Below are 20,350 nucleotides of genomic sequence, written 5' to 3' on the forward strand. Positions count from 1 at the left end.
TGTTGTTTTAAAAATTTATGTTGTAAGGCAAGCTGTTGATGTATTATTTTTGCGACATTGTCATGTCTTCTGGGGTATTCTGTATTTGCTAGTATTGTACATCCGCTTGTGATGTGATCTACTGTTTCTATTTGTTGTTTACAAAGTCTGCATTTATCTGTTGTGGTATTGGGATCTTTAATAATATGCTTGCTGTAATACCTGGTGTTTATTGTTTGATCCTGTATTGCAATCATGAATCCTTCTGTCTCACTGTATATATTGCCTTTTCTTAGCCATGTGTAGGATGCGTCTTGATCGATGTGTGGCTGTGTTAGATGATACGGGTGCTTGCCATGAAGTGTTTTCTTTTTCCAATTTACTTTCTTCGTATCTGTTGATGTTATGTGGTCTAAAGGGTTGTAGAGGTGGTTATGAAATTGTAGTGGTGTAGCCGATGTATTTATATGAGTGATTGCTTTGTGTATTTTGCTAGTTTCTGCTCGTTCTATAAAGAATTTTCTTAAATTGTCTACATGTCCATAATGTAGGTTTTTTATATCGATAAATCCCCTTCCTCCTTCCTTTCTGCTTAATGTGAATCTTTCTGTTGCTGAATGTATGTGATGTATTCTATATTTATGGCATTGTGAATGTGTAAGTGTATTTAGTGCTTCTAGGTCTGTGTTACTCCATTTCACTACTCCAAATGAGTAGGTCAATATTGGTATGGCATAAGTATTTATAGCTTTGGTCTTGTTTCTTGCTGTCAATTCTGTTTTCAGTATTTTTGTTAGTCTTTGTCTATATTTTTCTTTTAGTTCTTCTTTAATATTTGTATTATCTATTCCTATTTTTTGTCTGTATCCTAGATATTTATAGGCATCCGTTTTTTCCATCGCTTCTATGCAGTCGCTGTGGTTATCCAATATGTAATCTTCTTGTTTAGTGTGTTTTCCCTTGACTATGCTATTTTTCTTACATTTGTCTGTTCCAAAAGCCATACTTATATCATTGCTGAATACTTCTGTTATCTTTAGTAATTGGTTGAGTTGTTGATTTGTTGCTGCCAGTAGTTTTAGATCATCCATGTATAGCAAATGTGTGATTTTGTGTGGGTATGTTCCAGTAATATTGTATCCATAATTTGTATTATTTAGCATGTTGGATAGTGGGTGCAGAGCAAGGCAGAACCAGAAAGGACTTAATGAGTCTCCTTGGTATATTCCACGCTTAATCTGTATTGGCTGTGATGTGATATTATTTGAATTTGTTTGGATATTAAGTGTGGTTTTCCAATTTTTCATTACTATTACTATTATTATTATTATTATTATTATTATTATTATTATTATTGAAGAAAATTGCTATAGATTTTTAGCATCTGCCTCTTTGCAGGTTTTGCAAAAAACTTTTTGGGTAGATGCTTCATATTCTAGCCATATACAGGGTGTTACAAAAAGGTATGGCCAAACTTTCCGGAAACATTCCTCACACACAAATAAAAAAAAGATGTTATGTGGACATGTGTCCGGAAACGCTTAATTTCCATGTTAGAGCTCATTTTAGTTTCGTCAGTATGTACTGTACTTCCTCGATTCACCGCCATGATTTCATTAGGGATACTCTACCTGTGCTGCTAGAACATGTGCCTTTACAAGTACGACACAACATGTGGTTCATGCACGATGGAGCTCCTGCACATTTCAGTCCAAGTGTTCGTACGCTTCTCAACAACAGATTCGGTGACCGATGGATTGGTAGAGGCGGACCAATTCCGTGGCCTCCACGCTCTCCTGACCTCAACCCTCTTGACTTTCATTTATGGGGGCATTTGAAAGCTCTTGTCTATGCAACCCCGGTACCAAATGTAGAGACTCTTCGTGCTCGTATTGTGGACGGCTGTGATACAATACGCCATTCTCCAGGGCTGCATCAGCGCATCAGGGATTCCATGCGACGGAGGGTGAATGCATGTATCTTCGCTAACGGAGGACATTTTGAACATTTCCTGTAACAAAGTGTTTGAACTCACGCTGGTACGTTCTGTTGCTGTGTGTTTCCATTCCGTGATTAATGTGATTTGAAGAGAAGTAATAAAATGAGCTCTACCATGGAAAGTAAGCGTTTCCGGACGCATGTCCACATAACATATTTTCTTTCTTTGTGTGTGAGGAATGTTTCCTGAAAGTTTGGCCGTACCTTTTTGTAACACCTTGTATATTTGATCAACCAAGACTTCTGAAATGATCTTCCCTTACCAGGTTGTCCAGGTTTCGTCTGTGAACGGTTTTCGCCTGAAGACGACGAAGCAATTGACGACACAATAATTGTTGGAGGTTGACTTGTAGTATCATCAACTTCCATTGCAAATTTAATTCACAATACACTAAGAGACTAAAGTAAACGAATAAAATATAGTCACATAAAATAGTCCACTTGACACTCAAGTCGGAACACTAAACATCTCTGCAGCATGCACTGAACGAAACTATCCACACTGAAAGACTGCGACAGCAGGGTAGGCTTTATACAGCCGCGGCGTCATAATGTCTCGAAGCGTCAAGGCGAAGCGAGGCAGAGGGTTTTAGGCGCTTCTGCTACAGTCCTTTTGATGTCGCCGCAGCTGCAGCACTGGCCTGCCGGCGCCAGACTTTAGCCGAAGGTTCAGGCACCGGGACAAATTCTAAGTGTGCCCGCAGCACTGTAACACTATCATGATTCACACCACTCATTTTCAGTTAACCTGCTTACTACCATAATAATTATTTGTTTTATCTCATTACTGAATGTATTTTAAAAGCTAACTACTGCCAAACAACGAAAATAAAAAATTCCAACATAATTTTGTGATTTTACAAACTTGGTGAATATGGTAAAGATTTGCATATTTTATTCGTTGATTTTAAGAAGGCCTATGATTGCATACATCGCAAGAGCCTGCTCAACTGTTTAAGGGACTTTGGCATAGCAGAGAAACTCATCAATCTGATAAAGATCTGTCTGAACGAAACACGTGCAAAGGTGACGATGGGAAATCGCGTAACTGAGGAGTTTGAAATTGTGACAGGACTCAGGCAAGGAGACGGGTTGTGTCCCCTATCCTGTTCAACTTTGCCCTCGAGAAGATCGTACGCGAGACCTTCCAAGAGAACGAAGGGATTGAAATCGATGGAAAGAGACTGGCATACTTAGCCTACGCAGACATCTGTTTACTCTCTAGGTGGGAAGAGGAGTTGGAGCAAGTGACCAAAGCACTAAAGGAGGCTGCCAGCAAATTTGGGCTAAACATAAACGAAGCCAAGACAGAGTACCTCGTTATGACGCGTGGTTATTGTCAGACTGCTGATCATCCACAATCACTGCAGGTTGGGGACCATTCCTACAAGAGAGTGCAAGAATTCAAATACCTAGGGGCACTTTTCACTGAGAACTCGTCATGTGAAGCAGAGATCAATGCCAGAATACAAGCAGGAAACCGATCTTACCACAGCCTAGTACAACTGCTTCGGTCCAAATATCTCTCCAAACAGTTCAAGATTCGACTGTACAAAACCCTGATCCAACCTGTTGTTCTATATGGCTGTGAGACATGGAGTATCCGGAAACAGGACTTCCATACGCTCCTTGTTTTTGAGAGAAAAGTGCCACTACAGAGTGCCTCCAGGATCGCTCTTCTGAGTTTAAACACTTTCGCTGGCCACCAAACTCCCCAGACAGGAACATTATTGTGAATATCTAGGATGCCTTGCAACATGCAGTTCAGAAGAGATTTCCACCCCCTCGTACGTTTACAGATTTATGGACAGCCCTGCAGGATTCATGTTGTTAATTGCCTCCAACACTACTTCAGACATTAGTCGAGTACAAGCCACGTTGTGTTGCAGCACTTCTGCATGCCCGCGAGGCCCTACACGATATTAGGCAGGTGTACCAGTTTCTTTGGCTCTTCAGTGTAGTCTCTCTTTACATTGTAGAGCTAGAGACCATCAAAACTGACACATTTACTGCCGCTTCTGCGAGAACGGGCGTCGTTTCCTCAAAAGGGAATGGCACTGGCCTGATCATGTGGGTGCAACAAGAACATACTTGTTCATGTGTACCAGCATCCCGTAGACCAATTTTTCGATCGTGATTACGCACGCCAGTAGCGTCCGGTCGAAAGAGGCTCATACTACTTTTTTTTCTTTATTTTCACCATTCTGTCCCTTCTTACAGTCAGTGTTTCCTCGCTCATTCTCCGGAGAACCACCTCATTCCTTATCGCATCAGTCCACCTAATTTTCAACATTCTTTTGTAGCACCACATCTCAAATGCTTTGATTATATTCTTTCGTGGTTTTCGCACAGTCCATGTTTCACTGCCACACAAATGTTGCGCCTCCACATGTACATCCTTAGAAATAATTTTCTCAAATTAAGGCCTATATTTGATACTAGTAGACTTCTCTTGGACAGGAATGTCATTTTTGCCAGTGCTAGCTGCGTTTCATATACTCTTTGCTCCACCCATCGCAAGCTATTTTGCAGCCTAGGCAACAGAATTCCTTAACTTTATCTACTTCGTGATCACCAATTCTGATGTCAATTTTCTCGCTGTTCTCATTTCGGCGACTTCTCATTACTTTTGTCTTTCTTCGGTTTACTGCCACTCCATGCTCTGTACTGAGACCGTTCATTGCATTCAGCAGATCATGTAATTCTCCTGCATCTTCATCGAAGATAGCAATACCATAAGCGAATCTTATTGTTGATACCCTTTCACCTTGAATTTTAATTCCTTTCTTGAACCTTTCTTTTATTTTCTTGATTGATTCGTCGATATATAGATTGAACAATAGGGGCGAAACACTGCACCCTGTCTTACACTCTTTTTAATCTGAGCACTTAGTTCTTGGTCCTCCACTGTTACTGACTTTTTTTTCCGTGAACATGTCTCGATTTTTCTCGTCTTGCTTCCATTATCAACCACAACGTCAAAACTACCTCTCTGGCAACTTTACCTTTCTTAAAGCCAAACTGATCCTCATCTAACATATCCTCGATTTTCTTTTCCATTTTTCTGTGTATTTTGTGTGATAATTCTAGCACTTGTCGGCTCTGTCAGTATTCGAAATCGTGTGCATGATGTTTTTCCCGAAAGTCAGATGAAATATATCGTCGAACTCATACATTCTACACACTGAATAGTCATCTTGTTGCCACGTGACCCAATGATTTTAGATATCCAGATGGAATATCATCCATCCCTTCTGCCTTAAAAGATCGTAAGTCCTCCAAAGCTCTCCTAAATCATGATTCTAATACTGGATCCACTATCTCTTCTGTATTGACTCCTGTTTCCTCTTCTGTGACGTCATCAGATGTCTTCCCCTGACAGAGGCCTTGAGTGTACTTTTTCCACCTATCCGCTCTGGCCTCTGCCCTTAAAAGAGTAATTCCCATTGCTTCTTAATGTTATCACCATTGTTTTTTGTGCACCCATTTCGCCTTAGCTTCCCTCCACTTCCCCTTTACCTTTTTTTTATTCTATGTTTTTCTTTCCAACTTCTGAGATTACCCATTTTAGAGATGTCAATTCCTCTTCAGCTAGACGTGATACTGAGATATTCTTTATCACAGTATCTATATCCCCAGAGAATTTCAAGCACAACTCTTCACTCCTTAGTATTTCCATATCGCACTTCCTTTGCATTGATTCTTCCTGACTGTCTCCGAAACTTCAGCGTATTCTTCATCACTAATAAATTGTGATCTGAGTCTATGTCTGCTCCTGAGTACTCTTTACAATCCAGTATCTGATTTCGGAATCTGTGCCTGACTATAATATAATCTAACTGAAATCTTCCCGTATCTCCCAGTCTTTTCCAAGTATACCTCCTGCTCTTGTGGTACTTGAAGAGAGTATTGGACATCTCCCTTTACATACTGCATTACCCATTCAATATTATCATAAACTTTTTCTATCACTTCGTCTTTGGCTTGCGACATTGGCATGTGTACTAAACTATAATTGTCGGTGTTGGTTTGCAGTTGATTCTGATGAGAACAACCCTATCACTGAACTGTTCACAGTAACTCACTCTCTGCCCTACCTTCTTATTCATAACGAATCCTACTTCCGTTATACCATTTTCTGCTGCTGTTGATATTACCCTATACTCATCTGACCAAAAAACCTTGTCTTCTTTCCATTTCACTTCACAGACCCCTACTATACCTAGACTGAGCCTTAGCTTTTCCCATTTCACGTTTTCTAGCTTTCCTTTCACGACCAAACTTCTTACGTTCCATATCCCGACTCATAGAACCTTATCCTTTCGTTGGTTATTCAGTCCTTTTGCTATGGCCACCTGCCCCTTGGCAGTCCCCTCTCAGAGATCCTAACGAGAGACTCGTCTGTAATCTTTTGCTGCTCGAGAGATCATCATGACACTTTTTCATTTATAAGCCACATGTCCTGTGCAAAGCTGTGGCGGGGTTGGAACCAGGGAGCAAGGGCGTTTTGATTACTAATAAAAGACGCTACCCTTAGACCATATCTCTGTTACTGACCAACTAGGAGGCTAGGCGATAGTTTAAGATCCTCTGATGAATGCTCGCTAGTCGATAAGCAAATAACAAAATCAGATCGCATACCAAGTAAAGACACTTCTAATGTCAAAAGTTTAAAAGTAAATTTCCAAATCATTCGTAACAAAGTTCCTGATTCACTGCCCTCAAGGAAACTGCTGCGCTCAAGATTATAGTGATCATTCAAAGAAAGTTTACACTCAGTAGCGCGGAAATATCTCGATCATACAGTATTAACTGGGGACGACTTTACCTACCTAGTATAGACTGGGACGTCTCTGGATCTATTGCAGGTGTTAGGACGGACAAATCTTTTGAAGTACGGGGTGTTCAAAAAGTCTGTACGCAGTGCCGTATGACTGTTAGCCACGTGTGCCGCATCCCGCAGTGAATATACCGAAATGAAACTCGGTGAAATAAAAGTTATTAATTTATTGAATATTCATTTTTACTTGCAAATTTTCACATCAAATGTTGAAAGTGTCCCCTCTGCTGTTGAATACATGATTCAATTCGTCTAATCATGTTTCCAAACACAAGCTGTAACATTTCTTCTGTAACAGAAGCAGTGAAAGTAGATATTGCAGTTTTCAATTCACCGATGGATTTTGGACGGTTTTTATAGACAGTTGCTTTCGCTGCACCCCAGAAGAAAAAGTCAGATGGTGTTAGGTCAGGTGATCATGGAGGCATTTTAATAGTGACATAAACGAACAAAGGAACTAAACTTAAACGTTCACGTCACGTAACGACACACACCAACGATACTACTGACGCTGGCTGAGATAAACGAAACAGTGGAATGTTGGGAGAGTCCATTTGAAGGGAAGTAACCCAAGCAGGCGAACAATCATACGGCACTGCGGAGACACTTTTTGAACACCCCGTAGTACTGAACACATTTTCCGAGATCTATCTATCCCACACACAATGGAAATATTTCTGACCCGGTAGCTGCCAACAGGAGTGGCCCTATCGACATTGTCAGTGTATAGACAGGGATTAAAAGCTTTTATGCTAGAAAGAGCAGATAAGCACTTGTTAGTCTCCTACTTAGACAGTGAATGGATATTACTTAGTTCCAGTATAATGGACATAGAGGAATTATGGGCAAAATTGAAACGACTGTAAATTGCTCTCTGGAGAAATGTCCCGAGTAGGTGGATTTAGGACGGAGAAGACCAGACCAACGTGATTTAATAAAATTCGGGAAATGCTTAGGGAACAGAGATGGTTGCACTCGTTAGAAATGCAGAAATATCAATAGGCAAAAGTTAGGAGATAGTATCGCGCCTATGAAAATATAGATGTGCGAAGCGACAGCCACAGTAAAAGATCTTGCCGAGAATCCTCGAAAAATCTGGTCCTACATAAAATCAGAAAGTGGGCCAAAGGCTTCCATCCAGTCACCTGTCGATCAGTCTAGTGTGGCAATAGAAAACAGCAGAAGGGGAGCTGAAGCTTTAACCCCTTAACCTACGATTTAAGATCCAATGGCCCAGGCCCAAAATGTAAACACAACCGCTCAGCCTTCGAGCCATTTCACATTTCAGAAAATCAGTCCGACGTTGTACCAGCTGCGCACGACTTTGGAATGTAAGTACATGTGTAATATCCAGTTGGTTTAATTTTGTGAAATATGTGATAAGTGATCTCAAGCTCATGTAATAATTGTGTTAGAAATACTACAAAAGCTTTTTATTATCAGTCAGTACAATATAATATAAATCAGTATCATCTACCTTCAATTCCTGAAAACAATATACCTAATTAGCACCCTTACAAAAAGCAACAACACAAATCAATAATCGTCAAAGGTGTGATATAGTTCCAAACATAAGTGTATATATATAATGGAACTTTACATCTCTTGCAGTCTCGCGTTGTTTCACTACTTTTTTTTCCCGACTGATGATCCACGTGCCAACAGCGTGCAGTTTACATGTCACACGACCGATGTATCACAAGGCGTTTGTAGGTCCAAATACTGAACCGCGAGTCTCACATGTCGTTGTAGGTTATCGCGTCGTCATATAAGGACATACTAAAGAAATGGTTAGGATATTAAAATTCTTTAAATTTTACCATTTATGACTGTTGTCCTCAAGCAGAGAGTTTATTTGAGAACAATGTCGGTATCTCCTGTCAATCTGTGGTACCACAAAACAAAACTGAAGGTGCACACTCACATGGACACTTCCCAGTAAACTTGTACCTCCCATCAGCCGGTTAATATCGTCTGAGTTTAGGTAAAATAATTTATTTGTGCATAGAAAGGTGCATACTTGAAGGTGAAAAATAAAGGTGTCTTTCTGAACGAAAGGTAAGTGACATATTTATAACTTTATACATGTCTCCAAATGAGGATGATATGATTGAACGGTTGTAATAGCATAGAAATTTAGGACACTATTTCACTATCTTTTTAGTCCTTAGACGAACGCCACTTACAGAAGAAGTTATAGAGCTCCGTAATTCATCTGAAATTGACGATCCATTCTGATGATCCTGGCGATAATTTTGAACAAGAGGACAAAGACGATGACAATGTTAGCTTACAATACACCGTATGATATAAAACGACTGAGTAGCCTAGACGCAAAGCCCGCTGATTGCATGAGAAGTGACACGGAGATAATCACGAAACAGTCGTCCCATCCAAATGACAATGCATTGGCAGCGAGAATATTATTGTTGCGTACGAGTTTGTTACAGCGCAGCCAGCCTAAAGCTGAATAAGAAAAATATCCATTTATAATCATAACAGATTGAAGGGTAGCTATGAATGTTCAGATTGGTAAGTCAGATGTTTTTTGACGTGCTTTGCATCCCGACATGGCAGGGCGACAGCCACTCCTATTGGGCATTTAGCGGTCTTTGCACCCGAAGACAACGTGCAGTTAACTGCTTTTGAAACCGAACACGATTTTTGACAGCCATTTTCGACGGTTTATAGGCCGTTTTGCAACCCTAAACATATTCCATCATATAGGCGCTGAAAAAATATATACGGGTATGTCCCGCCTCAGAATCGACATAAAATGAGTTTAGCTGCTTTTCCATCTGGGCTACTCAGATGTACGTTTTTTATGAGTTTTTCTTTTTGGAATAGCATTTTTTATTATGGGTTCTGGAGATCCCCTTATCATCGAAGTGCAGAACAATGATGACAATGAACAAGACCATCTTGAAGTAGATATTGCGGCGGAAACTGATGTGATGTACGTTGTTGATCTAGAGTGGCATCATAATTTTGGGCAATTAATACCTAAAAAAGATATACGTTGAAGGAAAAGAGGACTCACTTATATATCTCCTTTTATCGAATGGTACAAATGTCGTTCTGAGCCATTGGATAACTTAGAGAGTCCGTGCCATTTAAAAAAAAAAAAAAAAAAAAAAAAAAATGTTTCACTGATGTTCTTGTGCAGAAATGTGTGGAATGCACTAATATTTATGCAGTTTGCTGAAGAGTAGGCAATTTTGCCCCTACGACAGAAAAAGAAATACTTTCACTTACAGGAATTCAGATTCTGATGGCAAATTTGAAATACCCCAGGATTAGACGTTACTGGGAGCTGCAAATAGCAGACACTATAGCAGTTAACCGTTTCCTAAAATTGAGACAGAACTTTTATTGTGTTGACACAACAAGTGATCCTGATAAAAATGATCGATTTTTGAAAGTCAGACCAATATACAATTCCATAATTGAACAGTTACAGAGTTTACCAATAGAAGATCTTAATGTCAGTGAACAAATGTTGCCTTTCAAGTGATCATTGAATGTAAAACAGTATGTGAAGGGCAAACCGAAACTACACACACATTTTCAATCTATGGAACAAGCGGTCAATATTAAATAATATATCAAGGCTCAACGACAGAACTTGATACAGCAATGTTAAAAATTTTTGGTCTTGGTGCATCAGTAGTGCCGAAATTAGCAGAAATAATCAATGAAACAAATGCGTTTCTCATTTTCGATAATTATTTCTCAAATTATAGTCTTCTACAGTACTTGAGAAATAAGAGTATGTACACAGTATGTACGGTGCGCCGAAATCGCTTCAAGAACCCACAATTTTCAAGTGACAAAAACAGGAAGAAACTCAGTATAGGCTCTGTTGGGGAACTAATCAGTGAAGATGGAAAAGTTATAGTAACAAAATGGTATAACACTAAGACTGGTAATGGCGTCGAATTTTGTGGGAATTGGAAACAAAGATGATTGTGAAAGATGGCATAAAACTGAAAAGAAAAATGTTGAAATCGACAGGCCAGAAGTTATTCAAGTTTACAATCAACATATGGGAGGGCTTGACAAGATGGACTCTCTGATCGCAATTTATCGCACATTCATCAGATCGCGAAAGTGGACGTTTTGCATGTCTGCTCATGCATGGATTGAGTATAAGAAAAACACATCAGAATTAGGTGTTCCTGAAAAGAAGACCCTTGATTTGCTTCACTTTAGGGCAAGTGTGGCCAAAGTACTGACAAAAACCGATAAGCCAGCCGCCAGGAAAAGGGGGCACCTCACAAGTGAGAGTTCAATCTTATCTCCAAGTACTTCAACACGGGCCAATGCGTAAGTTCGTCCAGAAGCTGATGTTCCTTTGGACAACGTTAGGCATCTTCCAGTGTCAGTGACAAAAAATCATTTGACAAGGGCAATAACCCGAGTTGTAAAGGCAAAACTAAATTTTATTGTGTAAAATGCAACATTCACTTAAGTCTGCATAGAAAAAAAATTGTTTCTTCATCATTCTTCACACGTGTCAAACCATAGTTTATGTATATAATCGTTAAGTAAGCATTGTGGAATTTATGTATTTTGGTGAAATGAAATCAAATAAAATACTTTGACTTTTCGACTTACATTGCACCTACTTGAACTTAACGTCCTCAATTTAATTCGAAGAACTGGATAGCAAAGCTATAATTTTTTCTGGGCAAAAAAATTCATGACCGAAAGGGTTAAGGGGTTAAATTTCGCGTTTAAAAAGATCATCAGTGCAGGGGGACGGTGCAGGCATATCACTGTCTGACCATCGCAGAGGCTCATGTATGGAGGACATAGTAATAGACGTCCCTGGTGTAGAGATGCAACGGAAAGATTTGAAAACAAATAAGTCGCTAGGTCCGGATGGCACTCCAATTCGGTTTTATGGAGAGTACTTTGGCGTCGACTCCTTACTTGGCGTGCATTTATTGCGAACATATTGCCCAGCGCAAAATCTCAAGCGTCTGGAAAAAAGCGCAGGTGGATCCCGTATATAAGATCGATTAACATCGATTTGCTACAGAATTCTTGAGCATATACTAAGCTGGAATATAAGTATGGACTATTGCAAGTTACAGAAAAAATTAGAACAATGCTTTATAAATTTTAGGAAATATTTGTACCTGAATCCCGAAAAACACAACTTGCGGGAAATTGCGAACGAAGATATGAGTCCAATTAAACTGTGCCTCAGAACATTCCTGAAGTATAGTCTTCATCCTGCAGCATTTCTCCAACTTCAAGCTTCCTCTTGGCATTCCTTTTAGCACTTCTTGCTTCTTTGGTAACTTGAAGAGCGAATCTTTCAGCTCAGTGCACCTGTTGCCTGTCACAGGCAAGCAATTGATCTTCCATATTAGAGCCACATTTTACGCCTAAATTTCTCAAGACTTCCAACCTTCCTATCACTCCATCATTGAAACATCACTGCATCTAGCACACCAACTTTTAATGTATTTAGTCCTACAAAAACATTCTTGGGTAATCTTTCCCATATGCAATGGTTGAAGCTTTCATTTGTATTCCGAGTGCCCCCATAAAGACATTTACTAAGCAAAACAAGGTCACTAAGCTCTCAAAAAATTGATTTTATTTCATTCACAATAGGCTCACGAAGAGAATGCTTACGACAGTATATTTGACCACTTTATTTTGCTTTTTGGTAACCTCACTAAGAATCTGCTCTTGTAGGGCAAAGTCCGTGAGCAGGGTGGTCATCTGTGGACAGCTTATGAAAGTAGGAGGCCCATACAGCTTTTCTAATTGCTGCAACATCATTCAGAAGTGCAGTTCGTCTAATGACCAGATTATAATAACTCTGAAGGAGGTCTATTTCAGCTTCTGTCAATCTGCCTCGGCCAGATAGAGATTTTCCATCAGATAGTAACTTTCCTTTTATTTCTGTTCATAGCTTCCTCAGTCTAGCACCCACCCTCTTTTGCACATGTCCAAAACACTCCAGTTTTGTTACCAAGGCATCACCGTAAATATTGAATTCATTAATTTTATTGAAAGCTTTAGAGTCCCCATCGCCTAGGTACTTCATACATCTAACGTTATAAACGAGCACCGACCTCTGAAATATTTTTAGAGGTCCACTGAAACCATCATAATTTTTAGAACACTGATGTTCCAATATGTCCTTCAGTGTTACTATGGCAGGTGTGGCAGTAATTAGATAAGCACTCAATATCAACAACTTTTCCATTCTCCAGAGGAGCAGCACTAACACCACCATTCAAGGAACGAGTCCTCGACGTTGCCATGTCCCTTCAAGTGCAACAGCAATGTCCCTGGTTCCACGCGGTGGTCTAGCGGTTCTAGGCGCTCAGTCCGGAACCGCGCGACTGCTATGGTCGCAGGTTCGAATCCTGCCTCGGGCATGGATGTGTGTGATGTCCTTAGGTTAGTTAGGTTTAAGTCGTTCTAAGTTCTAGGGGACTGATGACCACAGATGTTAAGTCCCATAGTGCTCAGAGCCATTTGAACCAACCATTTACAGTTTCTTCTACTGCACGTTTCATAGATGCTTTAGACACAACCGTCAAGGTACTTTTATGTACTTGCTGAACCTACTGGGAGGAGGAGAAAGATCCATCAAACCACAAAACATTTGAGCAGTCTTTTTTCCTTTTCCTTTTCCTATTACATACCCTGCATACACTAACTTCAAATTCACATCATATGAATTACGCTCAACGTTCGAAGTCGTAGATTTATTGCAGGATCTACACACAACAACTAATTTTGACGCTAAACCCTTCCTGCTACTTTGTTGTTCAGTTATTTCCAGACAGCCTACACCATCACATTTTTTACATTTCGCCACTTCCTTAATCAAAGAAGATAAGATGCCCACATCAAAAACAACAAATCCATTACAAACAGCGTCATTGTTAACGCAAAAATTTGAATCACTAGAAGGCGTGCCATATGGGAGTTTCTTCCCTGAAGAACTGACACAAACGTTACTTTCAACAGTGTGGCTTGCTTTGTTTGTGAACTGGTTACCAAGGAATTTCCTTTTACTGAATTTCTTGATGCATGACATAGTTTGTATTTATTGCACACTAAAGGATATGTACTTACACAAATATATGTAGCACATGAGCAAAAACCTTTCACTAACACATGAACAAACTGCTTCAGTGAAAAAAAAGTAAATACTAGCAACGATAGTCATTTACAGACACTAGAAACCTGCACTGTTACCAACATATATAATGCAAAGTACGTATAATCGCTGGAAACAGAAAGTTCACATTTATTTTCAAAATAATACTGGTTTCTGTAACAGAAATAAAGGGGGCGTGGCGGCTTAGATGACTGTAACTTTAAAATTTAGTATATCTAGGTCATTTTTCATTTGAAACCCTATAATGTATACATCAATATAATCAGGAAAGACTGTAGAATTTAACAGAGCCATAAAAAATTTCGGTTTTTCCACCATTTATAAGTACCCTGTATCCTTAAGTAATGAACCCAGTACGTTGTCCTGGACAGTGAGTGTTCATCACATACAAGGATTTCATCAGGAGTGCCCCAATGAAGTGGATAGAACCGCTCTTGTTCTTTTCATACATAAACGATTTGTCAGGTTGAGCAGCAACCTGGAGTTGTTTGCTGATGATGCTGTTGTTGTTGTTGTGGTCTTGAGTCCTGAGACTGGTTTGATGCAGCTCTCCATGCTACTCTATCCTGTGCAAGCGTCTTCGTCACCCAGTACCTACTGCAGCCTACATCCTTCTGAATCTGCTTAGTGTATTCATCTTTTGGTCTCCCTTTACGATTTTTACCCTCCACGCTGCCCTCCAATACTAAACTGGTGGTCCATTGATGTCTCAGAACGTGTCCTACCAACCGATCCCTTCTTCTTGTCAAGTTGCGCCACAAGCTCCTCTTCTCCCCTATTCTATTCAATACCTCCTCATTAGTTACGTGATCTACCCATCTAATCTTCAGCATTCTTCTGTAGCACCACATTTCGAAAGCTTCTATCCTCTTCTTGTCCAAACTATTTATCGTCCATGTTTCACTTCCATACATGGCTACACTCCATACAAATACTTTCAGAAACGACTTCCTGACATTTAAATCTATACTCTATGTTAACAAATTTTCCTTCTTCAGAAACGCTTTCCTTGCCATTGCCAGTCTACATTTTATATCCTCTTTACTTCGACCATCAAAAAATAGCAAAACTCCTTTACTACTGTAAGTGTCTCATTTCCTAATCTAATTCCCTCAGCATCACCCGACTTAATTCGACTACATTCCATTATCCTCGTTTTGCTTTTGTTGATTATACCCTCCTTTCAAGACACTGTCCATTCCGTTCAGCTGCTCTTCCAAGTCCTTTGTTGTCTCTGACAGAATTACAATGTCATCGGCGATTCTTAAAGTTTTTATTTCTTCTCCATGGATTTTAATACCTACTCCCAACTTTTCCTTTGTTTCCTTTATTGCTTGCTCAATATACAGATTGAATAACATCGGGGATAGGCTACAACCCTGTCTCACTCCCTTCCCAACCACTGCTTCCCTTTGATACCCCTCGACTCTTGTAACTGCCGTCTACTTTCTGTACAAATTGTAAATAGCCTTTCGCTCTCTGTAGTTTACCTCTGCCACCTTCAGAATTTGAAAGAGAGTATTCCAATCAACATTGTCAAAAGCTTTCTCTAAGTCTACAAATGCTAGAAATGTAGGTTTGCTGTAGTGTTAGGCGAGGTGTTGTCATTGAGTGATTGTAGAAGGATGCATGATAACTTAGATAGCATTTAGATTTGGTGTGATGGCTGGCACTTTATGACAAATACAGGAAAATGTAAGTTAATGCTGATGAGCAGGAAAAGCAGTCCTGTAATGGTGGAATAAAATATTAGTGGTGTGCTGCTCAACACAGTACGTTGATGAATATCTACACAGCATTGCAAAGCTTACAAATCTGCCGTTTCTGGCTGACTGTAGAACGATTCCATGGCCGCCAACGCACATTTTGCATAAGGACCATGAAGATAGGATAACAGAAATTAGGGCTTTTACCGGCGCATATATATATATATATATATATATATATATATATATATATATATATATATATATACCCTCATTCCATTTGAAAGTGGAACAGGAAAGGGAATGATTTGTAATGGTACGAAGTACCCACCACCTGTGCTGTGTCAAAACGCGTGGGTTACGTTCGCCTTTACAATTGATGAAGATCCGACCCGATAAATGGCTAATAACACCTGGTGGTTACTATAAATATACGTGTACGATGTATTAAGGGCGACAAAACATGGTACAGATGATCCGAGAGCGTCGACGAAAAAAAAAAAAAAAAAAAACAACAGGTGGTGAGCGCGCACGACTTCAGTGATGCAACGACTCGCCATCCCTGGATCGAGAGATGCTGCCTGAGCGACGCGCAGCAGCCGGCCGCTGTCGTAGAGAGCCAACAGCAGCAACGAATAATTAATTAATTGTCAAAAGTTGGCGTGGCGCTGCGTGCTTGTTCGTGTAAATGGTTGCTATTGTGTGACGTAAGAAGGTAGTTAGTTCCCGAGTAGACCTCTTATCGACTAAGTTGATATATTGGGGTTCGTCTAGGTCGGATAGCATACCGACCCATTGTGTGGTGTATTGAGGCACTGAAGTTGATGTTTAAGTCTTGGGAGAGGGAAAGAAGTTTTGCTGGTAGAACCAGTATCTTATTTTAGTGCAGTCCACGGAGGCAGCGTGCATACTTTGTCTTTTTGGCCCCTGTTCATAAACGTAGCTGTGACGGTAGTTTCCTCCTAAAGCTGAGCTACGGAATGTACGTAGGCTCTGTGTAATTTTATAAATAGTCGCGGATGAGACACTGGTTATGGCGAATTTATGTGCTAGGGCGATCGATTTATTGTCGTCCTGTGGACAGTTCGGTAGTAAGGAATAGTTTGCTGTGGTAGATACAGCGTGAGCCGTGTCAAGAGAGAAGGAGATTTGCAGTTGATGAGCTTTTGGGGATCGTTGGAACCGATGTCCTGTCCGTGGTGTACGATTAGTGGTCGCGGCTCGCCCAGATGTAATAGGGTTATCAGCTGCTCTGTTGGAGTGGTTTGGTAGTGACTGGTGTGTGTCGAGAAGGGAAAGCCTCGAACACATTTTGTTGTTGTTTAAATATCACGATCATACAGCGGACCCAGAATTGGCTCGTATAGATTCTGTTTCACTGCAATATGATAGATCGCACCAGTAGTTGAGCTGATAAGCGACGATAGTAAAAGAAACAATTTACAATCAACACGCAACTAAACGAAAACTTTGTTAGTCAAAATGACGAGTGGCCTATTTCAATGTAAGGAACTTAGCGGGTCGCGTTTTGCTAACGCCTAAAGAGGCTCAGAATTGTGTTCAAAAATGGCTGTGAGCACTATGCGACTTAACTTCTGAGGTCATCAGTCGCCTAGAACTTAGAACTAATTAAACCTAACTAACCTAAGGACATCACACACATCAATGCCCGAGGCAGGATTCGAACCTGCGACCGTAGCGGTCGCTCGGCTCCAGATTGTAGCGCCTAGAACCGCACGGCCACTTCGGCTGGCAGAATTGTGTTAAATTGTTACTTAAAGTTCGGGTTAAAGAGACGGTGGCGTCTAGGATTTTTGTTTATTTATTTTTGATTATTGAATTTCCGTTTTTGTGGTGTGTGTTAGTCTTTGTTGCTCTCGCTCACGTGAATTAAATTGTATTGAGATACCTAGACCCAATAAATACCAGTTTTCTTGGGTTAAAAGAAACCTTTACGTGTGGTCACTTAGTAGCTGCTGTGTGTAGCTATATTTTGTGAGGAAAGCAATGGTTTAGTTCAGAGATATTAATGACCTTTTGCATGACACAATTTTACAATGGTATTTGTAAGTTTTGCGTGATCAAAAAGTTCATTAACTGAGTTGATCCACGCTAAATATACAATTAAAACGATTTCATTTATGGAAAGTGTGTCCGAAGTAATTTCAATTAGAACCGAAGTTGTAGAAAGTTATCACGGAAAAGTCAGCGATTATACTAATAACAAAGATTGGTAAATCTGTGGAGTACGTTACGTCGTATTATTTACATAACAACGCTGGACTGAACAGAAAGAGATTTTGTGGTAGCATCAATTCTCTTAATCCTTATAGATATCGGTGAAAGCAGCTTAAAGTGAGTTGGTCGTAACACGACGATATATTAGATGTAAATATTGTAAGTAATTAAAAGATTCCGAGACTTTTCCAGAGATAGTGTGCTGCGTTGTGAGAATTTTGTGGCGTGTGAGAACAATTGGAAGCTAGAGGTAACATTTAGCTTGACATAATATAAACAGGTACTGTATTTAAAGTGGTTTGGTGTTTTGTTTTGTCCGATAGTACGATAACGGGATTTGCTGTCGAAATCTGCCTGTAATTGCTGCTCGATATTGTTTGTCAGTGTCATTGGAATGTTTTAGCGTGTCTATTTGTGGTGTAATAGTCTCACTGTACGATTACGACGTTGGGTATAGTAAAGGTGCTATTTATTATTCGACATTTGAGTCTGCCGTCGCGGCAATGGTTATTATTGCTGCAGTATTAATTACTCGGGGGTTGATCTATCTTCAATTTGTCTTTTAAGAGTGCAACTACGATTCGAGCTAGACTTCGAGTGTTAGCCAGGTCCTCCGCTACGACTGGAATCTTCTGAAAGGTAATAGCGATCCACATTCATAACATCGACTGTAAAATTAAAACTGTGCCGAATTCATGCTGTAGTGGTCGATTGGTTCGCTCAAGTAATTTTGCGCGGTAGGAAGTCATACATCAGCAGCATAGCGACGTTGGTACAGTATGATCCGTTGTCGTTGTGATTTCGATCTTGAGTGCCGCCAGTCGGCACGTTACACACCATGCACTATGTGGTGGCTTGTGGAGTACCTATGTAGATGTAGAAACCGTAGCTAAGAAGCCCTGTAGTTATAGCCCTTATATGTGTTCCGTGTGATTTGAAGAGCGTAAGAGGCTGTACTAAACAACAGTATTTACAATTTCATATACAAAGAAGAGTTATGCTCATTCTAGTTCGCATCTCATTATTAGAGTAATGAGCGACGTTAAGAGCCAACTTCAGCAGAAGCGACTGCATCTGGCTGCCATTAGTACAGTGAAGGGAAAAAAATCTCAGCACCAAGAAATAATTAATGTAGCCTAACGAAATTTCGGGAACACATTGGTCTAGGTAACATATTTAAGTGATTAACCTTTCAAGATTATAGCTTAATGCAAGAGCAAGGTAAGCCATTGCATATGTGAAATCTTGTACATTAATAACTAGTCTAACAGTCATAATGCAAACAGTCATAATGCAAACTTGGGTACGTTTGTCGTACAGGTGCTGGATGTCAGTTTGTGCAATGGAGTTCCATGCTTGTTGCACCTGGTCGGTCAATACAGGAATGGTTAATGGTGTTTGTGGATGACGTTGGAGTGTCCCCAATGATGTCCCATATGTGCTTGATCGGAGGAGGCACATCTGGTGATCGAGAAGGCCAAGACAACATGTCAACATCCTGTAGAGCAAGCTGGGTTACAACAGCGGTATGTGGGCAAGCGTTATTCTGTTGGAAAACCCCTGGAATGTCGTTCATGAATGACAGCACAACAAGTGGAATCGCCAGATTCACGTACAAATTTGCAGTCAGGAGGTGCTCCTGCCATCATATGAAATCGTACCCCAGACAGTAACTTCAGGTGCAGGACCAGTGCATCTAGCATGCAGACATGTTGGCTGCAGACCAAAACTAGCAACCTCCTAACCAACACAAAGCCATCACTGGCACCGATGCAGAAACATCTGTAATCAGAAGTAGTGGGCCAACCTATGTATGGTCCCACTCTGCACTGCTCCCAAATATATCCAAGATTGCAGAACCGAGATGGCGGCGATAGATATGTGCCCGTCACAATGACGTCATGGTGGGAAGTTCAAATTTTGGCAGGAAAATAGGTCAATTGGGCTACCTCCACTAACCTAACCCCCTCCCCACCCCTTCCTCCTCCCCTCCCCTAGAAAATGGCGGGAAGAACAAATTTTGGCAGAAAAAAGGTCACTCGGTCTACCTCCACTAACTTGAGAAAATGCAAGGAAAATAGGTCACTTGGGCTACCTCCACTAATCTGTCATCTGACTGCGACCTCTTCCATGGAACTGGCGGGAAAAGGACTCAGACTGTGCTGGGCTGCTGGATAGGGTGGACAGAAGTCTTTACTTTGCAGGCAATCTTTATTTAAGCAATTTGAGTTATCATAAGCAGTAGCTCCATCCAGTGCCTTCACCACGAGTTCCAGAGTCCAACTGACCTGGTAAACAGTACCGACACCAGAGGGCGCGGTGGTTCTTTCCATGACATAATCCTGGATGGCAGTCTGTGGGGAAAAATAGCGGGAAAAGAAATCAGCCAGTGCTGGGCTGCTGGAGAGAGGAAGGACTTCATTTATTTTGGGA

The sequence above is a fragment of the Schistocerca nitens genome, chromosome 7 (assembly GCF_023898315.1).
Source record: "Schistocerca nitens isolate TAMUIC-IGC-003100 chromosome 7, iqSchNite1.1, whole genome shotgun sequence".
NCBI classification, from domain to species: domain Eukaryota; kingdom Metazoa; phylum Arthropoda; class Insecta; order Orthoptera; family Acrididae; genus Schistocerca; species Schistocerca nitens.